Below are 25,343 nucleotides of genomic sequence, written 5' to 3'. Positions count from 1 at the left end.
CATGAACATAAGTCAATAAGAGTTTGTGAACTTGTACCACTCATTACTTGAACCACCTGTTTCTGAGCCAAAAATATCCTTTTAGAATGGGAAGAATTACCCCAAAATATAATACCATATGACATAAGCTAATGAAAATAAGCAAAGTAGACTAATTTTCATGTCAAATGATCACTCACTTCAGATACCGTTTGAGTAGTAAAAATGGCAGCATTAAGTTTTGAACAAGATCCTGAATGTGGGCTTTCCATGACATTACTATTTATCTGAACACCTACAAATTTGAATCAGTTTCAATAATCATATGCCCATTCTGTGAAATAAATATAACAGGTTTTATTGAATTGTGTGTTAGAAACTGTAAAAACTTTGTCTTACTGTGGTTTAGCATTAGTTTATTTCCTACAAACCATGAACTTACGTCATGAACTGCACTATTTGAAACCAAGCCAATGTTGCACACAATGTCCTTTACTACCAAGCTAGTGTCATCAGCAAAGAGAAATATTTTAGAGGTACCTGTAATACTTCAGGGCATATCATTTATAAAAATAAGGAACAGGAGTGGTCCCAACACTGATCACTGATCCCTGATCCCTGGGGCACCCCCCCCCCCCCTCCTCCTCCCCCAGTTGACTGTACCCCACTCAGACCCCACATCACAGCCATTCTCAACATTGTGAATAATGACCTTCTGCTGTCTGTTGCTGAAGTAAGTGGTGAACCAATTGTTAGTTACACCCCGTATTCTGTAATGGTCCAGCTTCTGGAGCAATATTTTGTGATCAACACAATCAGATGCCTTAGTTAATTCGAAAATATACCTAGTGTTCAAAACCTTTTGTTTAACCCATTCAGGACCTCACAGAGAAAAGAGAATATAGCATTTTCAGTTTTGAATGACTTCTGAAGCCGAACCGTACATTTGATAGCAAATCGTATGGTATAAAATGAGCAATTATCCTTACATACACAGCCTTTTCAATAACTTTAGCAAACACTGATGGCATAGAAATAGGCCTAAAATTGTCTACATTATCCCTTTCTCCCTTTTTATAAAGCGGCTTTACTACTGAGTACTTTAATTATTCGGGAAACTGACCATTCCTAAAGGAAAAATTACATATATGGCTAAATACAAGGCTAACATGTGCAGCACAGTACTTTGATATTCTGCTAGGCACTCCATCATAACCATGAGACCCTTAGCCTTCAGTGGTTTAATTATTGACTCAATCTCCCCCTTGTCTGTATCACAGAGGAGTATTTCAGACATCAATCTTGGAAAGGCATTTGCCAAGAAAGTTGTATGATTCCCTGTAGAAACTAAATTTTTATTTAATTCACCATCAATGCTCAGAAAATGATGGTTAAATACTGTACATATATCTGATTTATCAGTAACGGAAATATTTTTACTATGAGCTGACTTAATATTGTCACCCTTGCACCCTTGTGCTTCTGACCAGTCACTTCCTTCACAACTGACCATATGGTTTTAATTTTATCCTGTGAATTAGCTATTCTATGCCACTTGGATGGGTAGGGGTCTTCTAACTGACCAACTTATTACAGACTTTGATTTGTGTCTCCTCAGTGATAGTTCCGTTACCAATTTCAGTGCCACTCATGGCACCTTTTCTGTTCTGTCTCCTCTCATGTCTTGACTACATTAGTCATCCCATGATGATCTTCATGACAGTGACCACTTTCTGGTGATTTTATTGTTTCCTTGCCACCACTAGGAAGACATACCCCCATGTTGAGCATTCCCCAGAGCCAACTGGCCTTTATGTACATTTGCTGTGCACTTAGACACCTCTCTTGGATTGCCTTGATGCAGTCGTGCAAGACATCTCTGACACTATTCTTCATGCTGGTGGCACTGCTTTCCCTCTATCTGCTGGTTTCCCTCATTGTCGACCGGTACTGTGGTGGTCCAAGGACATAACAGTCACTATCCACACCCTTCATAGACCAAATGTATCACTTTTAAGCGTCTCTGTGCTAGGTTCGCTTCCTTGTTAAGCAGAGTAAAATGGAATGCTGGGAGTGCTATGTTTACTCCCTGGAGTCTTATGCCTCTTCATAGCATGTTTGATCCAAGTTCCATAGCCTTCTGGGCCACCAGCAACAGTCAGCTGTCCAGGGTCTTATACTGCAGGGTGCTCTGCATACTGATCCACCAGTCCTTGCAGAACATCTTGCAACACACTTTGCAACAGCTTTGATGTCCTCTTGCTGTCCTGCTACCTTTATCGAGCAGAAATGATGAGCTGACAAAACCTCCCTCTGTTTCAACTCACACCAGGCTGAAGTCTATAATGAACCCTTCACTGAATGGGAATTCTTGCAGGCTTTTATATCTTCACATGACATAGCCCCAGACCCAGATTCCATCCACAGCCAGATGATTCAACAATTTGACATTACCCAGAGGCAACGTCTACTCAGGGTTTCAACTGTATTTGGCTCGTAGGTGTCTTACCCTCACAATGGCAAGACAGCATTATAGTTATCCCCATCCTTAGGCCTGGGAAGAACCCAATGTCTCTCAACAGCTACTACTATTAGCCTGACCAACAAACTTTGTAAACAGCTCAACAGGATGGTAAGCTTCTCATTATGTTGGGTATTTGAATCTCTGGGTCTTTTGTCCCTGTATCAGTGTGGCTTCTGGGAAGGATAATCTACAACTGACCATTTAATCAGATTAGAAACAGCAATCCAACAGGCTTTTACTACCTGTCAATGCCTTGTCAGAGTCTTTGACCTACATGAGGCTTATGACATGGCTTGGCACCATCACATTTTAGTTACCCTCCATGACTGGGGCTTTTGCACCCTCTTCAGATTTTCATCCACAAATTTTTATCCCACCAGTTCTTCTGAGTTTGAATTGTCACTTCACTCAGCACCCCTCGAATCCAGGAGAATGGTATCCCACAGGGTTCTGTATTGTGTGTCACACTTTTCCCCATCACCATCAATGGACTTGTAACTTCTGCTGGGCCTCTGGTTACCCTGGCATTGAGTCAATGATTTTTCCATCTCGTGCAGCTCACACACGGTAGCATCTGCTGAATGCCAGCTCCAAGGTGCCATCCAATGGGCCTCTGTGTGGGTCCTTTCCCATGGCTTCCTATTTTCTCCATCCAAAACACCGGTTATGCATGTTTGCTATTGACCCACAGTGCACTGCAATCCAGAACTGTATTTAGGCAACCAGCACCTAGAGGTTGTTGTGCAGTCGTGTTTCTTGGAGCTCCATGTTGATAAAAAGCTGACATGACTGGATCATATTTGCCACTGGAAGTCTAACTGCTTGTGGAAACATAATGCTCTCCGCCTCCTGGCACATACATAGTGGGGTGCTGTCCATGCTACTCTTCTCCATATTTACCACACTCTGGTTTTGTCCAGACTAGATTATGCTTTTCAGGTTTATGGCTCAGCAGCTCCTTCCACTCTGAAACTATGTGACCCTGTTCATCATCGTGGGGTGCATCTGGCTATCATTGTCTTTGACACTAGTCCTAGCTGAAATGGGGATTCCCCCTCTGCAGATACAATGGAGCCAACTCCTGGTTTCTTAAACATTTGCCATTTGGCGATTCCCTGACCATCCTGTCCTCTTTGCAAGTGAAGAGTGTCTCCCTCTTGATACTCGCCCTCAGATGTACTGCCAGTTGGAATGCATCTGACATTCTTCCCTCAGGATCTCCATCTCCACTGACTGGGAAGTATTTCTGCCGCACCCCCTTGGATGGTGCCTCAACCATAGATTAGGACCAACCTATTCCAGGCTCCTAATGTCTGTGTTGCCTCTATGATATTCCAACATCTTGTGCATTCCATCCTTGCAGAGTTTCAGGGCGCTACCATCTTCTACACTGATGGTTCTAAAATGATGGATAAGGCTGGATATGCTTTTACATCTCCTACTGGCATGGAACACCGTTTACTGTCAGGATCATGTAGTGTGTTCACAGCAGAGTCACTAACCATTAACAGGGCCCCATTTTGTCACCCAGACCTCGCTCCACAGTGTTTTAATATGTACTGACTCAATGAGCAGCTTGCAGTCTATTGACTGATGCTACTGTGATCACCCTTTGATATCTGCTATCCATGACTTTATCTCTGCCTTTGGCTGTGCTGCCTGCTCAGTTGTCTTTCTCTGGGTTCCAAGTCATGTGGGCATCCCAAGGAATGAACTGGCTGACCATTTGGCTAGGAAGGCAGATACTCACCCCTGTTGCCTTTCATGATTCCAGGTGCAGATATGCAGATACACATCAAATCTCTCTTTTGCCCAAAAGTGAAATGACCTCTGGTGTGCTACTGCTCTCAGTAATAAAGTCCCCACAATTAAGGATTCCACTGCAGTCTGGCACTCTTCCTTCTGCTCCTCTTGCAAGGAGTCCACTGTTTTATGCCAGCTATGTGTCAGTTAGACTTGGCTCACCCATTGTTTTCTCTTGTTTAACAAGCCATCCCTACAATGTGGTTGTGGAGCCAGACTAACGGTATCCCATGTAGTGGTCAAATTTTCCCTTCTTTTGGCCCTTCATATTAACTATAGCCTTCCAGATTCCTTGTCTTTAATATTAGCAGACAGTTCATGGATGGTTGAAATGGTCTCAGTTTCCTCCACGATAGTGGTTTTTATTTTCAGTTATAAGGTTTTCCTTTACTACCTGGGTCTAGGACCCATGACCACTCCCCCATGCGAAGACCACTCTTTCATCCCTTTGTTCTTTCAGTTTTTTTAGGTTTGGCCTACCCTTTTATGCCTTCTTCTTTGTGTTTTTTTTTGCTTTTCTCACTTAATAGTTTGATCCCTCTGACTGAATCCACCCACTTTTAACACACACCTGTATCTTACATCTGTAACTTTTGAATCGTGGGACTGATGACTTCATTGTTTAGTCCCATAACCTCCTCAATCAATCAGTCAATCATAGCCAGATCCAGGAAGAAGAAGAGGCAGAGATTGAGGAAGGGTTGTGAATATTTTTGTATAAAACACTGAAGGCAGACATCTCATTTAACATGTAAGTGGGTTTTGTTTCCATGTTTTACTTTTAGTTTCTTTAATCATTTATTAGATGTGTGTGTTAATTTAGCAATGTTTGAAAACTGCAGAAGTGTTTCAGAAGCACCCTTGATGTTCACTAAACTAGTTTCTAGTGTTTTGCACTTAACTTTCATTTATAATAGTTTTTATTCCTGGAAAATCTTCTTTATTTAGGTTGGAAAGTGTTTGCAATATATCCTAAATCAGGCTTCTGATTTTTAAAATTTTCCAAGGTTATGGAGGGGAGGGCAGGGGATGGACTCTCACCAAACCAGTAGTTACCAGAGTGTTGCTTAATTGTGTAGGAAAGATCTTGGAGCAAATGGTTAACAGTCATTTGGTCTGGATGTTGGAGACAAGGCAGCTCCTAGCCACTCTGTGTGGGTTCAGGAGGTATCAATCCACAGCAACTTCCCCTGCTAGAGATGACTATCCACCAGGCTTCCCTGTGTCAAAAGCATTGTGTAGGGACATTTTTTGGTCTCATTAAGACAAACGATACTACTTTGAGGCATAATATTCTCAGACAGCTCCACCAATGGGGGTCTAATGGCCATGTCTCCATATTCATTTGCTCATTCTTATCAAAACACTTATTTTTGGTACCAAAATGGTTGCATGCTGTCAGATAGCTTTGAGCAGGAAAATGGTGTTCCCCATGGACATGTTTGTTGTACCTGTTGTTGTTGCTGTAGTCATTAAAAGTATAACATCTATCATGGGGAGCCCTGTACATGCTCCTTATTTGTGGATAATGTGTGTTCTTCCTCCAATACAACAACAGCAATTCTTTGGCTACAACTTGCAGGGAGGATGTTAGAGGAGTGGGCTGTATAGATGATTTTTACATTTCCTGCAGACAAGAGTGCATGTATATATTCTAAATCATTCTTGTCATTTTTTTTAAATTAACTGACTTGCATTTAAGTAATACCGTACAACATTTTAATGACTCAGTGAGGTTTCTGAGCCTCATTTTTTATTTCAAACTGCCATGATTACCACACCTAAAGGACGTGAAGGCAAGGGCCAAGAAAGGACTGAATATCTTGAAGTGTCTTAACCACAGGTCCTTGGGAATGGACACAACATGTCTGCTGCTGTTTTAATAGGGCTTCTGCATGATCAGGGTCTCAATCTGCTATCCAGTAATGATATAGGAAAATTAATTTTCGTAGAACTACTGATGGCCTTGCGAGAGCCAGTCATGACAAAACTCTACCATCTGCTGAGCAAGATGTATGAGACAGGTGAAATACCCTCAGACTTAAAGAAGAATATAATTCAAATCCCAAAGAAAGCAGGTGTTGACAGATGTGAAAATTACCAAGCTATCAGTTTAATAAGTCACAGCTGCAAAATACTGACACGAATTCTTTACAGATGAATGGAAAAACTGGTAGAAGCCGACCTCGTGGAAGATCAGTTTGGATTCTGTAGAAATGTTGGAACACGTGAGGAAATACTGACCTTATGACTTATCTTAGAAGAAAGATTAAGGAAAGGCAAACCTACATTTCTAGCATTTGTAGACTTAGAGAAAGCTTTTGACAATGTTGACTGGAATACTCTCTTTCAAATTCTAAAGGTGGCAGGGGTAAAATACAGGAGCGAAACGCTATTTACAATTTGTACAGAAACCAGATGGCAGTTGTAAGAGTCAACGGGCATGAAAAGGAAGCAGTGGTTGGGAAGGGAGTGAGACAGGGTTGTAGCCTATCCCCAGTGTTATTCAATCTGTATATTGAGCAAGCAGTGAAGGAAACAAAAGAAAAATTCGGAGTAGGTATTAAAATCCATGGGGAAGAAATAAAACCTTTGAGGTTCGCCGATGATATTGTAATTCTGTCAGAGACAGCAAAGGACTTGGAAGAGCAGTTGAACGGAATGGACAGTGTCTTGAAAGGAGGATATAAGATGAACATCAACAAAAGCAAGACGAGGATAATGGAATGTAGTCGAATTAAGTCTGGTGATGCTGAGGGAATTAGATTAGGAAATGAGACACTTAAAGTAGTAAAGGAGTTTGCTATTTGGGGAGCAAAATAACTGATGATGGTCGAAGTAGAGTGGATATAAAATGTAGACTGGTAATAGCAAGGAAAGCGTTTCTGAAGAAGAGAAATTTATTAACATCGAGTATAGATTTAAATGTCAGGAAGTCGTTTATGAAAATATTTGTATGGAGTGTAGCCATGTATGGAAGTGAAACGTGGATGATAAATAGTTTGGACATGAAGAGAATAGAAGCTTTCAAAATTTGGTGCTACAGAAGAATGCTGAAGATCAGATGGGTAGATCACATAACTAATGAGGAGGTATTGAATAGAATTGGGGAGAAGAGGAGTTTGTGGCACAACTTGACAAGAAGAATGGACTGGTTGGTAGGACATGTTCTGAGGGATCAGGGGATCACAAATTTAGCATTGGAGGACAGCGTGGAGGGTAAAACTCGTAGAGGGAGACCAAGAGATGAAGACACTAAGCAGATTCAGAAGGATGTAGGTTACAGTGAGTACTGGGAGATGAAGAAGCTTGCACAGGATAGAGTAGTATGGAGAGCTGCATCAGACCAGTCTCAGGACTGAAGACCACAACAGCAACAACAACTTGTTGTTATTGGGTAGTGAATCTATACATAATACAGGTGATGTTGAGAAACTCAGTCAGTGAATTAATTTCAAAGCAACAGACAGGGTGTACCAGTGGCAGAACAACTTTATTGTGATAAGAGAGGGAAGTAGAGTGTTTCAAGAGAGGGGTTCCTTTTTCCATTGACAAAACACTGAAAAGTGTTACTAGAAATGTGGTGACTTTTAAATATTTCTGCTATGCAGCACATTTGCTTAAATATGCTATATTCCACCAAGCAGCCATACTTGTGCACAGCAACAATTTTTGTCATTATTTCACTGCAGGAGAAAGGCATACTCAATTTCAGTAATTCTGGAAAACAGATACATAATGCATTCTCATCAAAGCTAGTTCAGTCCAATGTGCAAAAGCAAAATACACAGGGAACCCACTACAATGGCTTCCTTGCTGTATTTTGGCACAATGTTTAAAAAGTTCAAGAAGAATAAGACATTAAGTGCATTTTTCGTCCACCTGCAAAGCAGATGAATCAGTTGTATTCCGTCTAACATGATCTTGACCTTAGAAAATGCAGTGCATATGAGATGCTTCGGGAACTCAAATAGGAATCTCTGGAGAGAAGATGACATTCTTTTTGTGGAACATTATTGAGAAAATTTAGAGCACTGGCATTTGAAACTGAGTGAAAAATGATTCTTCTACTGGCAATGAACATTTTGGGTAAGAATTGCAAAGATAAGAGAAATTAGGGCTCACATGAAGGCATACAGACAGTCCTTCTATTTGTGAGTGGGACAGGAAAGGAAACGACTAGCAGTGATACAACGTACCCTTTGCTTCACACCAAATGGTGGCTTCTGAATTACGTGTGTAGATTTAGGTCTACACCTAGATGTAGATTCGACAGCAGTGTGGGAATTCTTTTACTGGGTAGACATGTTCTGAACAATGATGTGTTGAAAACCAACATACAAACCTGGACCAAGCTGATAAATTGGCACTAGCAGAGCATTGTCTATATGTGGGTCACGATGTCTTATGAAAAGACTGAGCTTCTGCATTGTTCTAGGTTTGTGTTATTAAGACAGCCATACATATATGTTTGGTAGACAATCTCATCAATAGTGGTGCAGGATTTCAGTTAACCACTGCCAGAAACCCAGTGCTGGCTGCCATGAAATTAAAACAGAAGAAACAAGACCTTCAGAAACAGACCTGAGAGAGCACATTGCAGAGATTTAAATCAACTTTTAACCGCAGCAGTTCCCAGTAGTACAATCTTTTCCCATGGTTTTTGTGTAGGAGGTCTCTGTCTGCCTCTATTTCACCTCCAGCAGGAGGAGCTATGACTGCTATTTTCATGCACTGCTTTCCACACATATGATTCCTGTTTTTGTCCCTGATAAATTTGAATGCTACTATGTGAACATCATTAATCATGTCTTGCAACAGCAAGTTCCATAACCACATGAAGATGTTGAATAGCTGCTTCAGAGAAAAATTGTGGGATTTACACAGCATATTGGTCACCAAACACACCTAGCATATTTTCAACAGATCCACCAGCAGAGCCCTAAACATCGGAAACATTTACCATTCATTAATATGTTCTATGATCGTGAATGGTAGCCCTGTAATTGAGTTTATTGCGCAGAGGAATTTTGTTACTGTTGATCTCATGGAAACAGTCTTCCTTATCTATATAGTAATTTGATAGTTTGTTTCTGTGTTCAAGTATCTTTAAAAGAATTCTTTAGAGACTGATGTGAGAACCTATAGTTGCTATTTATTTGGAAAACATTTGACTGCAGGTGATGCAAGTCACGAATTGGGATTTTCACATAGGGTATGTAACTGTGCAGGATTATAAAACAATTACAAACCCAGATAAAATACAAAATAGTTATTCTAACTTAAATATATCACAATCCCAGCACTACAGTTTTGGATGTTTGTTATGGCTTAGTTTACATCCTATGCGATAATGTCTGTATAACACAATACATATTTTGTAAATGTTTTTATCTTCTTTCAGCTGATTTGATATTTGAAGGAAGTTTTCAAACAAACACAGAGAAGCAGTTTCTGCCATTTTTACGGGACAAATCAAGCACTGAATTTAAAGAAAAATCATTGCTGTATCAAACTATGGTGAGTGGAAACAACATTGCTAAAACTTTGACCCATATATTTGCTGTATGTTTATAAAAATTGAAAGAAAATGTAGCCTCTTTTTATTTTTTAAATGTGGTATAGATATCCACTTTAAAGCAAAGCTGCCACCAAAACAATCCCAATTAACAGAAAGCATTGGTATTAGCTCTGAGAAGTAATTTGTATAAAATATCTTAGTATTTAAATCCTCTAGAAGTGTTAATTGTGGCTTGAATGGTAAGATTTGTGGAAGGAAGAATGATGTTTTAGATAAACATTTAATGGTTATAAGAGAAAAATGATCTTGATATATCTGTGACAATATTTATGAAAATAAGAGAGATGTACTAATTATTGACAGAGATGGCTTCTCAAATTTTTGTATTCACTTCATGATGACCAGTCATTTATACTCACTAAGGGACAAGCTGACAGACAAAATACACAACTTCTCCTCTTTCCACCAAATCATGCAATCAGACTCAATATGTTTTCTGTTTGAAAGCAAGTTGAGAAACATTTTGGATCATTTATCACATTTTTTTTGCCTAAATATTGATTTCCAGGCTTAGTTTTGCTTTTAATTACAGCTTCAAAACATGTTCCAAGGAAGTGATTTGCAGTACGCATTCAGGAAATGTGTTGTTGAAAAATTTGACAACACTAGCAATGGAAATGGTGCAGTAGTATTATTTCAGCTGTTCCTTGACAGAGGAAGTATACAAAGGTAAAAACATCATTATTTTATGTACATTGTATTGTGATTAAAAATTCCAATGCTAATGGGAAACAATGTTCCAGAACAGCATCCAGCTTGGAAGAGACGGTGAAGTCCATAATCATAAATAATATAAAAAGGGGAGGCTTGGAGCAAATTAGTATTGATCCTGCGACTGTGTTTATTAAACGTAAGTGTCTGGTATTTCCAACATTTGCACTGCTAGATTTGGCATCTCAAACAGAACAGTAAAGTTTAATGATCTTCGAAATTTGTAAAGCTTTCAGTTCAATGCGACACTTACACATATTAAAAAGAATGTGTTCATGTGAGGTTTGAAAGAAAATTTATTTGCTGGGTCAATGAATTTTGAATGTTCAAAATGGAACATACAAGGTTTACAAATTGCTTCTGCTGTTTTTTCGCCAACATTTGAGACTTTAATCAGACAAATTGGTTATACATGTATCATTCAAAGTATTTTCCATTGTTGGCCGCTACTTTCTCCCATCTTTCAGGCAGTGTATGAATCCCGCGTCAAAAAAATTGTTCATCTTTTGAAGCGATCCACGAATCGATCCAATTTGTGACTTCTTCATGAGATTGGAAGTGTTGGTCAGCCAGGCCATCCGCCATTGATCTAAACAGGTCATAGTCAGAGGGGGCAATGTCTGGAGAATATGGAGGGTGGGGTAGGACTTCCTATTTTAATGTTTCCAAGTACGTTTTGACCTCTTTTGCAACGTGGGTTCGAGAGTTGTTGTCCTGCAAAATCACTTTATCGTGCCTCTTGCTGTATTGCGGCTATTTGTCTTTTAATGCTCTGCTCAAACACAATTAATGTGTTTGATAATGAGCACCTGTGATTGTTTCACTTGGTTTTAACAGCTCACAATACATGACACTGAGCTGGTCCTACCAAATGCAGAGCATGATCTTGGTGCTGTGAATATTCACTTTGGCTGTCAACATGGAAGCATGGCCGGGATATCCCCATGATTTTTTGCATTTAGGGTTTTGTAATAAACCAATTTGTTGTCCCTGGTTACAATGCAATGCAGAAATTCCTTCAGTTTTTGCCTCTGAAGCAACTGTTCACAAACACCGTTCAACATCTCTTGGTTTCAGCTCACATGGGACCCAAGTTCCTTCATTCTAAATCATGCCCATAGCCTCGAGACATTTTTAAATGGCTCGCTGTGTCACTCCTACTAAATGTGCCAATTTGTCTTTAGTTTGACATTAGTCTTCACTCAGCAATGTCTCCAATTCTGCATCTTCTAAAACATTCTCTCTTCCACCACTATGCTGGTCTACAATGTTAAAATCACCATTCTTGAAGTGAAGTGTTCAAACCACTCACAACACATTGTTCCACTAATAGCATCCTTACCGTACGTACTTGAGAGCATTTGATGAGACTCAGCTGCTGTTTTCTTCATACTGAAACAAAACAGTAGCACCTCCCTCAGACGATGAGAATTAGGCTCGTAAACTGACATTCTCAATCAAGAATAACTTTATGATGCAGACACAAATTGACTAATGTCTGAATGAGGTTATGTTGACCGAGGTTCAAGCTAACTGCCTGACATCTGCGATCTGTTTCTTTCGACCACTACTTACCGCTGTCGCCACCTATCGACGAACAGTGGAAGCAAAGTTGTACACCTTGTATAATTCAGCGTGGTGAACCCTCCACAGATGCAAAAATGATTTTTCGTGTGTGTTGGAGATGTATTATGGGGCCAGTATTGCACCGTTGTTGGAGTTAGTCACTTTAAACATGTACAATTAATTCTTCATGAAGATAAGTTTAAATTGGACACGTCGCAAAACATGAAAATTTTGCCATATTTGACCACACAATTCATCAACAACAACTAGAAAAATCATTAGTACAAGAATAAGTGTAAATGTTGTTTGTTGATGTGGCCTGTAGTTTGAAGACTGGTTTGATGCAACTCTCCCTGCTAGTCTGTTTTCTTTGCATCTGCATAACCACTGCAAGGAACATTCATCGTATCCCGCTTACTATATTCAAGTGTCAGTCAACTTCTACAATACTGGCCATTAAAATTGCTACACCACGAAGATGATGTGCTACAGATGCGAAATTTAACTGACGGGAAGAAGATGCTGTGATATGCAAATGATTAGCTTTTCAGAGCACTCACACGAGGATGGCACCGGTGGCGACACCTACAACGTGCTGGCATCAGGAAAGTTTCCAACTAATTTCTCATACACAAACAGCAGTTGAGCATCGTTGCCTGGTGGAACGTTGTTGTGATGCCTCGTGTAAGGAGGAGAAATTCGTACCATCATGTTTCCAACTTTGATAAAGGTCGGATTGTAGCCTATCACGATTGCGGTTTATGGTATCGCGACATTGCTGCTCGCATTGGTCGAGATCCAATGACTGTTAGCAGAATATGGAATTGGTGGGTTCAGGATGGTAATATGGAACGACGTGCTGGATCCCAATGGCCTCATATCACTAGCAGTCGAGATGACAGGCATCTTATCCGCATGGCTGTAACGTATCGCGCAGCCACGTCTCGATCCCTAAGTCAACAGATGGGGACCTTTGCAAGATGACAATCATCTGCACGAACAGTTAGATGTCATTTGCAGCAGCATGGACTATCAGCTCAGAGACCATGACTGGAGTTACCCTTGACGCTGCATCACAGACAGGAGCGCCTGCGATGGTGTGCTCAACGACAAACATGGGTGCACGAATGGCAAAATGTAATTTTTTTGGATGAATCCAGGTTCTGTTTACAGCATCATGATGGTCACATCCATGTTTGGTGACATCGCATTGAATGCACCTTTGAAGTATGTATTCGTAATCGCCATACTGGTGTACCACCCAGCGTCATGGTATGGGGTGCCATTGGTTACACATCTCGGTCACCTCTTGTTCACATTGACGGCACTTTGAACAGCGGATGTTACATTTCAGATGTGTTACAACCCGTGGCTCTACCCTTCATTCGATCCCTGCAAAACCCTACATTTCAGCAGGATAATGCACGACCACATGTTGCAGGTCCTGTATGGGCCTTTCTGGATTCATAAAATGTTAGACTGCTGCCCTGGCCAGCACATTCTCCAGATGTCTCACCAATGGAAAATGTCTGGTCAATGGTGGCCGAGCAACTGGCTCGTCACAATATGCCAGTCACTACGCTTGATGAACTGTGGTATCGTGTTGAAGCTACATGGGCAGTTGTACCTGTACACGCCATCCAAGCTCTGTTTGACTCAACGCCCAGGCGTATCAAGGCTGTTATTACGGCCAGAGGTGGTTGTTCTGGGTACTGATTTCTCATCATCTATGCACCCAAATTGCATGAAGATGTAATCACATGTCAGTTCTAGTATAATATATTTGTCCAATGAATACCCATTTATCATCTGCATTTCTTCTTGGTGTAGCAATTTTAATGGCCAGTAGTGTACAATTTTTACCCTCATATTTCCTTCCACTACCAAACTGACGATTCCTTCATGTCTCAGCATGTCATATCAACTTATCGCTTCTTGTAGTCGAGTTGGGCCATAAGTTTTCTTCCCCCCAGTTTGATTTAGTACATCCTTATTAATTACCCCCATTTATCTCTCTAACCTTCAGCATTCTTCTGTTGTACAACTTTTCAAAAGCTTCTCCTCTTCTCTTGCCTCAACTACGTATCATCCATGTTTCACTTCCATACATGGCTGCACTCACTATAAATACCTTCAGGAACAACAGCCTGACATTTAAATTCTACTTAAAAAATTCTCTTTTTCAAAAATGATGTTCTTCTTATTAGTACTCTGCATTATATATCATCTCTACTTCAGTCCTCATAAGTTATTTTTCTGTCAAAGTAGCAAAACCTATGTACTACTTTCAGTGTCTCATTTTATAATCTAATTTCTTCATCATTGCCTAATTTGATTCAACTATATTCCATTATCCCAGTTTTTACTTCTTTTATATTCATCTGAAAACGGTTTTTCAGGGTACTGTCCGATTTTCAGGTCCATTACACCTGGCAGAATTACATTGTCATCGACAAACCTGAAACTTTTGATTTCTTCTCCCTGAACTTCAATTACCTTCCCCAGTATCTGTTTAGTTAATTTTACTGCTAGCTCAGTTTAGAGATAAATAACACTGGAGATAAGCTACATTGCTGTCTCACTCACTCCCAGCTGCTGCTTCCCTTAGATGTCCTTCAGCCCTTATAACTGCAGTCTGCTTCCTGTGAAAGTTGTAAATAGCCTTTCAATTCCTGTACTTTATCCCTGATAGCTTCAGAATTTCAAGTTTATTCCGGTCAACATTGTAAAGAGTTTCCTCTACTTGTATGAATGCTATAAAAGCAAATTTTCCTTGTTTCAACCTATCATATGAGAGAAGTCATATGGTCAGTATTACCTTGCATGTTCCTACATTTCACTGAAATCCAAATTGATATACCACATGCTGGCTTCTACCAGTTTCCCATTATTCCGTAAATAATTCTCGTCAGTATTTTGCAACCATGACTTATTAAGCTTATGGTTCTGTAATATTCATAACTCTCAGCACTTACCTATATTGGTACTGGAATTATTTGATTGTGGTTGAAGTCTGAGGGTATTTTGCCCATCTGATAAATCTTGCACACCAGGTGCAATGATTTTATCATAGTTCTTCTCATAACGGTATCAGTAGTTATGAGGGAATGGCGTCTAGTCAGTGGCCTTGTTTCAACTAAGGTCTTTCAATAGTTTGTCAAATTCTTTTCACAGTATTGCATCCCCCATCTAATTTTCATTTACTTCATCGTATTTTTTTTTAATAATACTGTCTTTAAGTTCACTTCCCTTGTATAACTCTTCTGGATATTCCATTCAGCTTACCCTTCTTTCCTTAATACTGGATTGCCATCTGAGCACTTGATACTCGTACAGCTGGTTCTCCTAATGTCTCTTTAATTTACATATAAGCAGCATCTATCTTTCCTCTAATTGTCATACTTCTGCTGCCTTGCATTTGTGATTTAGCCATTCCTGCCTACCCATTTTTAACTTTGTCAATCTCATTTTTTAGATGTCTGCATTCTCTTTTGTCTGTTTCATCTGTTGCAGTTTTTTATTCTCCTTTTATCATCTAAATTCAAAATCTCATTTGTTATCCAAGGATTTCTACAAAGCATTGTCTTTTTGCCTGTTTGATCCTTTGCTACTGTTTCCAGTTCATCTCTCAAAACTATCGATTCATCATCAATTTCATTCAGTCTTTCTCTAAAGTGCCCTTTGATAGTCTCAAAAACCTCTGGTTCTTTCAATTTATCCAGATCCCATCTCCTTAATTTCTCACCCTTCTTTAATTTCTTCAGTTTCAATCTGCAGTTTATAAACAGTAAGCTGTGGTCAGTGTTCACATCTACCCCTAGAAATGTTTTGCAGTTGAAAATCTTTATTCAAAATCTCTTTCTTGCCATTACATAATCAATCTCTTTCATATACATACCTTTCTTTAACTATTCTTAAACCAAGTTTGGGCAATGATTAAATTAAGCTCTGTGCAAAATCTGCCAAGTGATTCTTCTTTCATTCCTTCTCCCTCAGTCCATGTTCTCCTACTATTTATCCTCCTCTTCTTTTTCTTGCTATATAATTCAAGCATCCTGTTTCAATCCTATGATGTGGAATAGATACAAAGACCTAGTTGAACGAAAAGTAAATTTCAGGTTTTGATACATCAATACGATACTATAAACTGCACTTTGTTCATGAAAGAGATTGCCATGACCTTCAGTGAGGATGCACAATCATGTTCAGTCTCTAGTGGGAATCTAATATTAACAAACATGGAGGACATGGATGGGGACTGTGGATAGATGGCATTAAGAGGGAATGTGAGTCAGCCTTGGAGCATGCTGAGATAGTTTGCACATTTGTGATAGAAATTGTGTCCAGATGGAACACGCTCAACACAACTGCTTAGTAAGCAGGAGATCCCAGATTCATGTCCCAGACTGACAAACACTTTCGCTCATCTTTGCTGATTCCACGTAAAATCCTGGCACAGTTAGTATAATTAATTTCTTCCTTTTTTCTTTCACTTCTCTCCCCTCTGCCTTCAATTACATAATAAGAAATGGTAAGTTTAGTTTCAGGTTATTTGTTTGCTGCTCTCTAAAATGGTGCACCAGCCACAGTACAGTACCTGTGTGTATGATGATCTCTGGCATAGTATGAGTTCATTGCTATTAGTAAGCGGCTGGAAATTGAACTGACTGCAGTCAAGCACTTGGCAGCTGCTGTGAGTGGGTATGTTGCGAGGGCTTGTACCAGAGATACCAAAGGTATCTCAAGTACTGTCTTCTCCTGTGGATACTGTCTCTTCTACAGGAAACACAGTCTTCATCACCACTTGTCCACTGTGAGGTGTGTGCCAGTGATAGGTCAAGGAGCCCTGTACAAGGAAACATGGACCAGAGACAAGTCAGGATGTTACACCTAACCTCCTAATCAATAAGTATGAGACAACCTCTTCACTGAAACTGAGCCAGTGTCACTCACTTCACCTGTTGGGAAACTGTGTACCTGATCAATGGGGGCAACTGCAAGTGGTTAGGGTTCTACTGATCACTGGTAATTCACATGTGTGGCAAATAATGGTCCACTTCGGGAAATAGAGGAAAAGGATGGGAAGTAAACCATGTGAACTCAATATGTTTGCTGGTGCCTCATTCGACACATTAGAGACTATTCCTTTACCCATTCAAGGAACAGGGTGCCACCTGCTGCAAATTGTGGAGCACAATGAGACAAATGATGCCTGTCAACTGGGCTCCAGTATCATACTTGGATCATTCCAGTGACCGGCAGAGAAGTTGCTCACAGAGTGCTAACAATTTTTACAATCTGCAGTGTTGTCTCCAGAACAGATAGTCACCCCCTCATTCTGATTAGAGTGAAAAACTTGAACCAGACACTGCAAGTTTCTGGGAGAAGCTAGGGTGCACCCTAGGTTTGAGCATAAGTTTACCTAAATGGATCAGTAGTACACTACGCATCAGAGGCTGCTACTCAGATAGCTGACTGTATGTGGGGTGCATACAAGACTTTTTTTTATAGTAGGGAATGCTCTACCCAGTCTAGATTACAGTGGCTGTAGGAGACATGGAAGTATCAATGTAAGATCCAAAGATCCAAAGAAATGGCACAGTGATTAATTGTCGAAGCATTCACAACAAGGTTTAGAGTTTGAAGTGTTCCTAAAAGGACCATGTACAGGAAGCTGGTTGAAACCTGGAATTGAATGCAGTGAAATTTTCAGGAAAAGTTTAAGTGTAGATTGAAAGGATGGGCTAATGGAAAATGGAGGTGGTATATTTGTTGCAGTATGCAGTAAAACTCAGATTCACTAAGATAGAAATTGGAGCTGCCTACAAGATTTTTTTAGCAAGACACCCTATGGGCATAAAATTGTAATTGGATCCTTCTATTGGCCACCAGATGGACCTCCTGATGCAATAGGAAACATTAGAGAAACCTCATTTTGCTAGTACCTAAGACCCCCAATTATACTGAGATCATCAGAGCAGATTTTTACCATTCAACAATCAGTTGGCAGAATTACATTTTTGTCAGTGACATTCTGCAAAACTATACTAAATGCCTTCTTTGAAACTTCAAGCTCAGGGCATGTTTAAAGACTGATTGACCATGGACTTGATGGGGACATACATAGAAAAATTCATGGTGGGAGGATCCCTGCATGATATACATTCACTGTAAAGAAACTTTTAAAGGGACTACTGCAGCTACTGTAGATGTAAAACAAAGGGTAGGGCTATAGGTCGAGAGATGCTGAATGAAACATGGCAATCAAGTTCAATGACTACCGTAGCAGAACATTACTGAAAGGTCTGTCACAAGACCAAAAGAGATTCTGGTCAGGTGTAAAAGCTGTTAGTGGCACCAAATTTAGTGTCCAGGCACTCAAGAATGAGACAGGGACTGAAATTGAGGGTAGCAAAGCAAAAGTAGAAATGCTGAAATCAGTTTTTAATGTTCATTTACAAAATAAAACCCAGCAATAATGCCACAGTTTGATTCTCATACTACTGCAGAGATGAGTCACATAGATGTGTGTGTCACTGTTGTTGAGAAACATGTGAAATCATTAAAATGAACAACACTTCTGGCCCTGATGATTCTAGACCATATTCACAGCTGAGTTAATCTTCTTTTAAGCATGATATATCAAAGATCCCACAAACAAACAAAAAAATGACAAAGTGGAGGGAAGGATTTCTGACTGGATATGGAGGGAAAAAGGTCCTACGAACATGCAGGATACACATAATTGTACTTTGGCTTCCACTGTGTTGGCAGGCCACTTGCCTGGAACTTAACCTCCAAATGTGGTGTATGCACAGACTGCATGTTGATCTGTCTGAAAGGACCCATGGTGACATCCAAAGAGGACTTGAAATGTTGTGTGATGTGATTGGTGTCTGTGAGGGTACTTGTTTTGGTGTATTCGTGCTGCCTCTCAACCATTTCCATCTGCTTGGCTGTACACGAACACTACCTCAACTTGTTCCTGACATGAATACCAGACCATTCTGCAGTTTACAGTATGCTGTGTCAATAACATAGCCTGCAATGCAAATGGAACACATGGCATGTGGTCAGAGGAACTGTCATTCGTCAGCGCCACCTACCATTGTAACAATGCATTTCCGGACACATGTTCATAGGACTTTTTTCCTCCATTTCCAATCAGGAAACCAACCCTGCAGTTCGTCAGTTTTATTATATGTACCTATCCTGTATGCTTATTGTTGAAAGCTTGATCAAGTAAAATTTGTAACTAGATTGAGGATTTCTTGATGGGACCCATCACTGTGGACATGAGGGCTAGATAAACCTGTGGCAATTCCTTACCCTATAAGAGGCAACTAAAAGGAGCCTTGTACTAGTCAAGCTTTTACACTGACTCATTAATTTCAGGCCATTTCACAATCTGTGGCTCACTCTTGTAGGCTTAATTACTTATAGTCCCCATTTAGGGTTTGACTTCCACTTTTCTAAACATAACAGAAGTATGGGCCATTTGGGTAAGGATGCCTTATGCGGTGCGTAATCTACGCATCGTGTGCTGTGATCCCCTGCATTACTATTAGAGTGCATTCATGTTCATACACAGAATCCAGCATGGTAGTCAATTTGCTGTGGGGCATTCTTTATATACCATTGTGGTTGTAGCCTCCTGACATGCGGGATCACTTTGCTGTAGTATGAGCTCTAGTCTTCCATGGATGCTAAGGAATAGGTGCCTCTCTAATCTGGGGCACCAGATTCCAGACAATGGCTGCTAATCCAGGTAGCCAGGACAAATGGAAATGGACAGTTTACCCAGTTCTTTGTATGCTCCAGAACTGACCCAATGGTTTCAACTACATAGCCACTTTTTGTTGTTGAATATACTGATTATAGATTCAGAGAAGTTGTTGCAATAGAGAAATTAAATAAAGGATCTCTCTTGGTCAAAACTTTGAATGCTAATCGATTAAAGGCACTCGCAGCCTGTGACATGCTCAGGGATATAATAGTTACCTCCTGTTCTCATAACAAACTCAGCTGGATTCAGAGTCACATTTTCCATCAGACCTAATGCTATAAACAGATAAACAACTGATAACTAACCTAGAGCAACTGGGCATTTATTTTGTTTGTGACATTCAGAGAGGACCTAAGGATAATAGGGTCAATACTGGGGCTTTCATCCAAGCCTTTGATAGAAATGCTTTATCTGACAAAGTTAGTTGTGGTTTATAACTGTGATGTCAAACCATATTGTCCTCCTCCTATGAGATGTTTTAGGTGCCAAACGTTTGAACATATGTCCACCATCTGTATTATTGAGGCTCCTTGTGGCACAAGTGGAAGAACAGTGCATCAGAACAGATCTTGTGAACAATCCCCTACATGTGGAAACTGCCCAAAATATGCCCGCCTCCTTCCCCTGCATCATTTTCTTACATGTTCAGTTTTCAGGAGGGAGAACAAAATTAAGGAATATAAAACACTTGACTGCTTATGATATAAGAATTCTAAGAAAATATTTGAATGGCTTCATCCAATTGATGTGACGTCAAACTTCAGACATTGTGTGCAAATCAACACCTAATGCAAAGATGAGCTCTCAAACAGCAACTTCTGGCCCTAGCCACATTCCAATGCCTGTTTTTCGGTTGTGGGAGGGGACAAGAGCTCATTCAACCACCAGCACTTATGGAAACCACCCCATTACAGCAGCCAGATGTGCTTCATCCTTCTGTGGCATCACCAGGGAAGAGGACATCTGCCAAGGTGACCCACTCCCAGGACAAAACGAACCAGCAGACTATCACCAATCAGTGGCTGTAAGGGCCACAGGCTGTAGGTCATTCAAATAAATTGGTGTCCCCTTTCTCAGAAGTCATATGAGAATATCATTGCAGAAATCAAAACCTCACAGAAACAAGAAGGAAAAATGGAAAGTTAAATTGAATTTTTGTGAACTGGTTGATATGCCCACACCTCCAAGGCACCTATGAATCACACATTCAGGTGTTGTGTGACTTAGCAGCAAACTAACTCATATTCCTGTTTTTCTTTCATTGCTTTCTCAAATCTGATATTCCTTCAATAGATCTGTGACAGCTACCATTGCCACCTGGCTGAACTCTGTCAATTCATGGCCACCTACTCTGCAGTCAGTATAGAATATCTGCTGACCTGGTTTTCAGATATCCAACTTCTTACCGTTAAAAATTACAAATTATGTTGTGAAAATCACTCTAACACTGAGAGAGGATCTGGAGGGGTCTGCACACTCGTGTGCCCTGACACTTTCATTAAGTAAGTGACTAAACCCTGCATTAGATGCTGTGGTTGTTTTTGTCCACCTGTTACTCAGGGAAATGGTATGTAATATTTATCTTCCTCCAGACAGAGCTGTACCATATCATGAGCTGGTGAAGCTAGTGGAACAGCTGCCTTCATCTTACCTTCTATTTGGGGGACTTCAATGCCCTCAATTCCCTGTGGGACAGTAAAAATACATCTGGCAGGGGCCAAGTAATATAGCAGTTAATTTCAGAAGTGAAAGTCTGCCTGCTTAATAGTGGAGCTACAACACATTTCAGTATGGACCTTTCCACTGCATTTGCAACAGTGCACAATAGTTCTTAGCATCTGTGACACTCCACTGAAGTATCCAATGCAGTAATGACTATTGTAATTTCCTTACCCCGAAAACACCTGGCAGAGCAGAACTACTTATCCTTCCATGTGCAAGGCCTCAAATCAGACAGAGCCCCATTTGGTGAATGGGAGTTCTGCTACACTTTAGCAGTGTGTTGAAGCTTCGTATCAGAATCTGATAAAATCCGCAATCAAATGCTTACTCAATTAAGTAACGTCAGCATAAAACAAATACTGAGGTTTTTCCATCACATGGGTGAGAAGGGAAAGTTCTCTTCTTGTGGTGGAAGAGTATTATTGTACCTATCTTGAAGCTGGGAAGAGATTCTCAGATTTTGACTAATTGTCAACTGCTCTACATAATGAACTGGCTGTGTAAATTATTTGAATGAACTGTGTTGTTGCTTGGCAACATTTATTGGAATTTCAAAGTGTCCTTCATGCACTTAGAGCAAAAGAAATAATCTGATACATCTGTAATCTGGAGTGTGCAATGCTTTCACACATCACCAACATGTGATCACTGCATTATTTGATCTACGGAAGGCATTATGATTCTACTTGGTGTTATCACACCCTGTCTACACTGCATGAATGGGATTTCCAGAATTTATTGAGAATACCCTATCCATCCAGCTCTGGGTCTGGATAGGTTCAACTCTCAGCAACCAATATATACAGGAAATTGGCATCCCTCAGGGATCACTTTTGAACGTAACAGTCTTTGCCATTGCAGTCAGTGGTACTGTGACTGCACTGAAACCCATAGACCCACCATCATTTGCCTGTAAAATGCTCTCCATCATAACACATCATAGTGCCATCTTCAGAGGACCATATAGAAAGTACATACCTAGATTTTGAATCACGGTTTCACCTATGAAAAATTAAGTCATGTTCTTTTGTCGACTCAGGACTGTGCATTGACACCCACTTTACCTCAGTAACCAGATACATTTTCATTGAAAATTCCAAATTTTTAGGCCTTTTATTTGAAAATATGTTAACATGATTACTAAATAAATGCCAGCTAAAGGCAAATTGCATGACAAAACTTACGTGACAAAACTTAATACTCTCAGATTTCTCTGCAGCAGCTCTTGGAGCACAAACCACACACTTCTTCTGCAACACTACAAAGTTTTGATTTTATTCTGCCTAGACTATGGATGTCTTGCCTATGAGTTGGCAGTATCATCAGTACTGAGCTTGTTAGGTGCTGTCCACCATAGTAGCATGCAGTTGGCAGCTGGAGCCTTCCTTTTGAGCCCCATAGACAGCCTCCTGGTGGAAGATGGTACTGCACCACTGAGGGTCAGACACCAGCAGCTGTTGGTGAACTATGCAGTCACAATTGCCCAAAAATGGGTAGACCAGCTGGGGTATAATTGGAGAATCTGTACTGGGATTTCCAGCTACCCCATCATGTCAGTGTACATAAGAGCTCCCCCTCAGCAATCCCCATGGTTTGTACCCAGTCCTATGATTCCAATGAACATCATCCATAGCCATAAAGAAAATGATAACACCATCATTCTCAGACATCTAGTCCATTCAATTCTCCATGACTATCCCAGTTTGACAAGCAGCTACATAGATCGATCAAAAGTCAGTGACAAGCTTGCTTACACTTCTGCCCACAAAGGGCAAGACAAGTACGTCAACCATGTGCCTGCAGCGTGTTCACTGCAGGGCTGGTTGCAATGCCACAGGCTCTGTACAATGCATTACGACTCTCACTTCTTGGTGTGTAATAACCTCATGAGCTGCATACAGGGCATATCTCAGTGCTACCCTAGAAATCTTTTTGTCACTAACACCAAATGCCTATTAGTTGAACTCCACAGCTCCAGAACCACTATAACATTCATCTGGACTTGGAGCCACATCAGCATTCTAGAAAGTGAACTCACTGACAAATTAGCTAATGAATCTACCACAGATGACAAACTTGAACTTGGAGTGCTGGGCAACAATTGCAATTGTGACATCAAGTTTTGAAAACACGGAATATAGCATGGCAGGCTACAGCATTCCTCAACAGGCTGATAGAAATGAAGGGGACCATGAAGGTGTGGCCTACTTCTCTCCAAGCCTCTCAGAAGAATGCCATCTTTATGTGCCAACTACCTATTGGTCACTCTAGACTTACCCATAAGTTCCTCAGTACAGCTTTGGCAGTCAACTTATGATCCATATTCTCACCGAAATGAGTCATCAACCTGTCTACTTTCCTAACCTCTTGACAACCGGATAGCCAATAACAAATTCATGTTTCCTGGTGAACAATAGATGTTATGAAAAAAATTAATGCACCTCAGCGTTTAGTGTAGGGGTGGATGTAGGGGGGCTACCTCTCACTATGGCAGGTGCCCAAGTAGTCTTGAACTACTTTGCCTCTCTGCACTATTGTGCTATTTTAAATTTTTATGTGCTTATTTTCTTTATCTGTTTAAGCTAATGACTTCTCTAGACAGCACAGTCATCATTTTCTCACCCCATTTATGACTATTCTTGGTGTATCATTGAGTGACCAGCTATAGCTGTTAAATCATCATCATCATCTTCTTCTTCTTCTTCTTCTTCTTCTTCATAGGATGGACACAGCATTTTATCTTGGATGGATAGTATTGACAGATGTAGAAGTAAATTCAGGTGTCCTCCAGGGAAGTGCATTGCAACCCCAGCTGTTTGTGTTACATATAACATGACGTTGCACACAGTTTTAATAGTAACCTCAGTCTTTCACATTTTCATTGTTACTAAAGTATTCAGATATTTCCTCTGCCATTATTTTAACTACTATTAATGGCTACTTCAAATACAATGAGTTATTAATTTATGTAGTCTATAAGCTGTTTCTTCATTTGTTACTGTTTTAATATTATGTAGTTGAAAAACGTAGCTGAAAAAGCAAAGGGCAAACAAATTAATGTACTTGGAGCTTAAAAGCTCTGAGTTGATTAAAGAGGCTCATAGCTATCCAATTAAGATTGTCTTGGATCAGTCAGTTTCTGATTCACCTCATTTTAATTTAAAAAATTAACATTCAGTACCATCTGATCAATTAAAAGTTTGGCCAGAAAATGGTAATAGTAATTTATGTTGCACCTCCAGTATTTTTATTCCTTAAGTTAATGTTTTGAGATGTAGTTATCTTTCATTCGTTTTTACTTGTATTTGCCCCCAACAGGTTTCTTTGATGGTGGGACTGGCAACATACCTAAGACACAAACAGGAGATGTTTTTACACCAAACTCTGATAACAGGACTTTAGAAGTGAAGAATGGTATACTAAGGAAAGCTGTGCAGAAGCCACAACCAACAACAGAACATTATGAAAATGTGACAATGCCACATGTGACTATCACCAAAGAAGGAGAGTTTATGGAAGCTTTAGAATATGAAGGTGTTATTCCTGTAATTGTAGGGACATTTACAGAAAAAAAGGATGACATTGTTGCACTACCTGGTGTACCTGAGACTTCAGATGATCAAACAAAAGTGACTCATTATCAGACAACACACTATGAAGTAAATAAGACT

The 25,343-nt window shown here is 40.1% G+C and overlaps 1 long non-coding RNA gene across 1 annotated transcript; it reads left to right on the top strand.

The window, feature by feature from the left end:
- The first annotated feature begins 10,437 nt into the window (after positions 1-10,437).
- Positions 10,438-25,087, top strand: LOC124780431. The gene is made up of 3 exons (XR_007015941.1): positions 10,438-10,556; positions 10,631-10,737; positions 24,991-25,087. It is a non-coding gene; the product is annotated as an uncharacterized LOC124780431 (long non-coding RNA).
- Positions 25,088-25,343: the final 256 nt, after the last annotated feature.

This window comes from Schistocerca piceifrons, chromosome 1, assembly GCF_021461385.2.
Source record: "Schistocerca piceifrons isolate TAMUIC-IGC-003096 chromosome 1, iqSchPice1.1, whole genome shotgun sequence".
NCBI classification, from domain to species: Eukaryota; Metazoa; Arthropoda; class Insecta; order Orthoptera; family Acrididae; genus Schistocerca; species Schistocerca piceifrons.
Note: the sequence above shows the minus strand (reverse complement) of the source record. Positions and strands in the feature narration are given on the sequence as shown.